A 6,416-nucleotide genomic window follows, 5' to 3' on the forward strand; every position below is an offset into this window, starting at 1 on the left:
CGAGCTGGCCAGGGGGGCGCCAGAGGGCAAGGAGCACCGCACACCCGAGCGCTATTTTGCGGATGTCCTAGAAGGGTCTCGCATTGTGGCAACGCAATGTGGGCATGACATTATTTTTGAATGAATACATTCATGTTGTCTTTGCCTTGTATGATGAAACAAAGTCGGTTTGTAATATAATGCTTGTTATGTTTTAATTTTTTCCTCCTGTGCGGCCGTGTTGTATGGAATCTGAGGGTTGGCCAGTCGTCGGCTTCTGCCCCCACGTAGGTAGTACGGAGGTGTACGGGATGGAATCTAAACAATCCTGATCCAATTATATGGTCCTTGAAGGAGTTGTTTAGCGCAACGAACCAGGTAATCAGACTATGCGGCTTAAACACCCTCACTTAGCCATAGGAGTTTTACAATAAAACATAGGCGCATCCCCTAGTATCCGAACCAGAGTGCTATGAGCGTCTGATCGGGAAGTACCGATCCTTCACGTTATGCGAGAGAAATCTCCAACGATTTGCAACCCCCGAACAGCTGACCGGCTCTCGCTGTATCATGACAGTCGGTTTTCGGCTTTCTCTACTGAGGTGCTCCTTTGGATAAACCAGGGCACAATCACAGTAGTTCTCCCTTTACTACCTTAGCCGATATAACGGAACGTAAGGTAGCAAGCACAGGAGCCGGGCAACCCAACTATTGACCAAAGACATGATTCGGAGCCAATGCATATAGTGCTAAATTCGGGGTGCCGAACTATACTGTAAAAGTGTTCGGACTTGGGTTGCCATGTTGTGGGGTGCTATGAAGCCCCTGGCAAGGTGGAACACACCGAGTATGCGGGTGTTATATGATAAAATTGCCAGGAAGAAAAAGGCAAAAAAGAAAGAAAAAGGAAGAACCAGTGGTAAGCTAGAGCCGTGGAAATTTGGGCCGCAAACTGTTTCTATTATAAATTCATTGGTGCGTTAAAGCGCGTTTATACAAGTAGTGCAATAAGCAGAAAGGCTATTTACTATGCCTTCACCAAGAAAGAGTGGCGCATGGGTCCTGAAAAACAGGTAGAGTGATCGTTTAACGAAACCACCTAGAGACATCCCCCACATGTTTGCGGCTCTCCCGTGCCGAGCTTGTATAATACCATCCGGCATGGTCGATTATCCCGACCGCTCTTGCCGTCTTGGTATGTTTGTCCTTCGAGGGGACCTATGATTAGGCCATCGGATGGGGTCTGCGGGATTGAGACCTGAAAGGAAAAAGTAAAAGTAAAAGTATGTGTGTATCCGGTGTCGATTGAGCTGCACTGTGGGTCACAAGCTAGTTGTGCCTCCGTCGATGCCCATGGAATTTCGAGTGCGTAGTTATGTACGCACGGCGCGAATGCCACTGCCTGATCGGGACTGAGACGGAGGCCGGATTGCTATCGAGCTCCTGACGAGCCGAGCTGTCCTGCTGCAGGGTAGTTCGGACCCTCTTAACGGTGTCCGTGGGCTCGGCAGCCGAATTAGGGTTCTGCTTGAGAAGGCCGCTCTGTACTTCTGCTGCTAAGGCAGCTATGTGCTCCTCTGTATGGAGGGAGCGTTCCGTATTTCCGTTGATCGTGATGACGCCGCGTGGATGCATCTTGAGCTTAAGATAAGCATAGTGTGGCACTGCATTGAATCGAGCGAACGCGGTTCGTCCGAGCAGTGCATGATAGCCGCTGCGAAAGGGGACAATGTCGAAGATTAATTCCTCGCTTGGGAAATTGTCCAGAGACCCGAAGACAACTTCTAGTGTGATTGCGCCCGTACAGCAGGCCTCGACACCTGGTATGACTCCTTTGAAGGTAGTCTTTGTGGGCTTGATCCGTGATGGATTGATGCCCATTTTTCGCATTGTATCCTGATAAAGCAGGTTGAGGCTGCTTCCTCCGTCCATAAGGACGCGCGTCAGGTGAAATCCATCGATGATTGGGTCAAGGACTAGTGCGGCTGACCGCCATGACAAATACTAGTCGGGTGGTCCCGACGATCAAAGGTGATCGAAAATGACGACCATGGATTGAATTTTGGGGCGACTGGCTCTATCGCATAGATGTCCCTTAGTGCGCGTTTGCGCTCCCTTTTGGGGATGTGTGTAACATATATCATGTTCGCTGTTTTTACTTGAGGGGGAAACTTCTTTTGTCCCCCCGTGTTCGGTTGCCGGGGCTCCTCGTCGTCGTCCTCGCTTTGTGATCCATTTTCCCTGTTCTCGGCGTTTAATTTGCCGGCCTGTTTAAAAACCCAACAATCTCTCTTGGTATGATTGGCTGGTTTGTCTGGGGTGCCATGTATCTGGTATGGGCGATCGAGTATGCGGTCCAGGCTGGATGGTCCCTGATTGTTTCTCTTGTATGGTTTCTTCTGCTGGCTGGACTTGGAGCCATTGAATCCGGCGTTGACTGTAGTGTCGTCGGTATTTGATATGTCTCCAACGTATCTATAATTTATGAAGTATTCATGCTATTATATTATCCATCTTGGATGTTTAATGGGCTTTACTATGCACTTTTATATTATTTTTGGGACTAACTTATTAACCCAGAGCCCAGTGCCAGTTTCTGTTTTTCTCCTTGTTTCAGTGTTTCGAAGAAAAGGAATATCAAACGGAGTCCAAACGGAATGAAACCTCCGGGAGAGTTATTTTTGGAATGGATGCAATCCAGAAGACTTGGAGTGTACGTAAGGGAAGCAACAAGGAAGGCACGAGGCAGGGGGGCGCGCCCACCCCCTGGGCGCGCCCTCCACCCTCATGGGCCCCTCGTGGCTTCCCTGACCGACTTTTTTCGCCTATATATATCCATATACCCTAAAACCATCGGGGAACAGAATAGATCGGGAGTTCCGCCGCCGCAAGACTCTGTAGCCACCAAAAACCAATCGGGACCCTGTTCCGGCACCCTGCCGGAGGGGGGATCCCTCGCCGGTGGCCATCTTCATCATCCCGGCGATCTCCATGACGAGGAGGGAGTAGTTCACCCTTGGGGCTGAGGGTATGTACTAGTAGCTATGTGTTTGATCTCTCTCTCTCTCTCTCTCTTGTGTTCTTGAGGTGATACGATCTTGATGTATCGCGAGCTTTGCTATTATAGTTGGATCTTATGATGTTTCTCTCCCTCTACTCTCTTGTAATGGATTGAGTTTTCCCTTTGAAGTTATCTTATCAGATTGAATCTTTAAGGATTTGAAAACACTAGATGTATGTCTTGCCGTGCTTATCTGTGGTGACAATGGGATATCACGTGATCCACTTGATGTATGTTTTGGTGATCAACTTGCAGGTTCCGCCCATGAACCTATGCATAGGGGTTGGCACACGTTTTCGTCTTGACTCTCCGGTAGAGACTTTGGGGCACTCTTTGAAGTACTTTGTGTTGGTTTGAATAGATGAATCTGAGATTGTGTGATGCATATCGTATAATCATACCCATAGATACTTGAGGTGACATTGGAGTATCTAGGTGACATTAGGGTTTTGGTTGATTTGTGTCTTAAGGTGTTATTCTAGTACGAACTCTATGATAGATTGAACAGAAAGAATAGCTTCGTGTTATTTTACTACGGACTCTTGAATAGATCGATCCGAAAGAATAACTTTGAGGTGGTTTCGTACCCTACAATAATCTCTTCGTTTGTTCTCCGCTATTAGTGACTTTGGAGTGACTCTTTGTTGCATGTTGAGGGATAGTTATATGAGCCAATTATGTTATTATTGTTGAGAGAACTTGCACTAGTGAAAGTATGAACCCTAGGCCTTGTTTCAGCGCATTGCAATACCGTTTACGCTCACTTTTATCATTAGTTACCTTGCTGTTTTTATATTTTCAGATTACAAATACTCATATCTATCATCCATATTGCACTTGTATCACCATCTCTTCGCCGAACTAGTGCACCTATGCAATTTACCATTGTATTGGGTGTGTTGGGGACACAAGAGACTCTTTGTTATTTGGTTGCAGGGTTGCTTGAGAGAGACCATCTTCATCCTACGCCTCCCACGGATTGATAAACCTTAGGTCATCCACTTGAGGGAAATTTGCTACTGTCCTACAAACCTTTGCACTTGGAGGCCCAACAACGTCTACAAGAAGAAGGTTGCGTAGTAGACATCAGTATTATCACCATTGCTTCGGCGTTTGTGTCTGTTACGTTGGGGCTTGCCATTATTGTTCTTAACCTCAGAGGGGCCTGCCTCGCTGGCTGTGGTTTTTCTGCGAGCCAACCAACTATCCTCACCCGTGCAAAAGCGGGTCATGAGTGCCGTGAGGGCTGTCATAGATTTTGGCTTTTCTTGGCCGAGGTGGCGGGCGAGCCGTTCATCGTGGATGCTGTGTTTAAAGGCCGCTAGGGCTTCGGCATCCGGACAGTCGATGATCTGGTTCTTTTTAGTTAGGAACCTAGTCCAGAACTTCCTGGCTGATTCCCCAGGCTATTGAACTATGTGGCTTAGGTCATCGGCGTCTGGTGGCCGGACATATGTACCTTGGAAGTTATCGAGGAAGGCCTCTTCCAAGTCCTCCCAGCTGCCGATAGAGTTTTCAGGCAGGCTGTTTAACCAGTGCCGAGCTAGCCCTTTGAGTTTTAGTGGGAGGTATTTGATGGCGTGGAGGTCATCTCCGTGGGCCATGTGGATGTGGAGGATAAAGTCCTCGATCCATACCGCGGGATCAGTTGTTCCGTCGTATGATTCAATATTCACGGGTTTGAACCCTTCGAGGAATTCGTGGTCTATTACTTCATCAGTGAAGCAAAGAGGGTGTGCGGCGCCTCTATATCAGGCCGCGTCGCGACGTAGCTCCGATGGAGTCCGTCTGCGGTTGTCGGCTCGGGTGTGACTAGGTTTGTCACGCCCGAATAGGTAGCCCTCATCACGTGTCGAGGAACGTCCTCGCGATCCGTAGATTGATCGGGTATATCCTGCTCTACTATCCAGGGTTAGCCGGAGGTCGTATGCATGACCCCGGACTATTTTGTCTCTGTTTTTTCGTGTCGGCGGGGCGGGCTGCTGTTCGACTTGAGTTGCCGCTCTATCCCGACCTCGAGGTGGTTGGTCCGCCGCACTATCCCGACCGCGTAGTGTTCGGTCGGCCGCATTACGCATGGGAAGTATGGGCTCCGGCGCCTCTTCATCAAACTGAGGTAGCAACCTTCGCTTCGGGTAACTCTTGGCTGGGCGTCTGAGGCCGTGTTCTTCGGCTGCCAGGACATCAGTCCATCTATCGACGAGCAGATCTTGGTCAGCTTGAAGCTGCTGCTGCTTCTTTTTCAGGCTCCTTGCGGTGGCTATTAGCTGGCGCTTGAAGCGCTCCTGCTCGAGAGGTTCCTCAGGCATGATGAAATCTTCGTTGCCGAGGCTTTCCTCATCCTTGGAGAGCGGATGATAACTACCATCCTCCGAGTCATTGGGCCTGGCCTGTTCGTCGGGGCTAGCTTGCCCGTTTTCTTGCTCCTCCTGTTCGGATGTTACCTCGGCAAGGTCTTCATTGTTTTCGGCATCGTCCGGAGTATTATTTTCTCCGGTGCCAACATTGCTGTCTTTTGAACGACGTGACTTAGAGCGGCGCCGAGGACGCCGGCGTTTTTGCTGTGTCTCAGGAGGTTTATTCGCGACTGGATTTTCTTTGTCATCGTCGTTGGTTGTTTTGGGTGTGTCCACCATGTACACATCGTACGAAGAGGTGTCCGTCCAGCGTCCAGTGAATGGTGGACTTTGATTTTGCTCCTCATCGGCATCGTCGTCCATACCGTCGATGTCTTCGGAGTTGTAATCAAGCGTGTCAGTTAAATCCTCGACTGTGGCTATGAAGTGGGTGGTGAGTGGGAAGCAAGATTCTCCTTCATCAGCCCCTAGTTCGAACCGAACATAGTTCGGCTGTGAGTTCCTCGCCAAGGACAGTCTCTTTAATGAGTTTAGCACATTGCCCAAGGGCGAGTGCTGGAAGATGTCTGCGGCGCTGAACTCAAAGATCGATAAACGATCAAGTTCGGCATCCGCGGGCTCACATGGTTCGGAACTTACGCCTGGAGACGAGTCCGGAGTTCCGGAAACACAAATATTGTGTGAGGTTAAGTCCATGTGTGACTCCAACGACGGGGAATCTGTGGCCTGCGCGAGGGGGTTGAGCCTCCAATCCTTGGACGGCGTTGTATGCTCCGGATCTAAGGCTAGAGCTGTTACAGGAGCTATCTCCTAGATACGGTTTGACGACAGATTTAAGTCATGTTCATCAAGGTGACCAGGAGTGGTTGCCGCGGTCTCAAATCCAGCGAAGATTAAATCTCCACGGACGTCCGCGACGTAGTTCAAGCTCCCAAATCTGACCTGATGGCCAGGGGCGTAGCTATCGATCTGCTCCAGATGGCCAAACGAGTTGGCCCGCAATACGAAGCCGCCGAATA

The sequence above is a fragment of the Aegilops tauschii genome, chromosome 2, assembly GCF_002575655.3.
Source record: "Aegilops tauschii subsp. strangulata cultivar AL8/78 chromosome 2, Aet v6.0, whole genome shotgun sequence".
In the NCBI taxonomy this organism is placed as follows: domain Eukaryota; kingdom Viridiplantae; phylum Streptophyta; class Magnoliopsida; order Poales; family Poaceae; genus Aegilops; species Aegilops tauschii.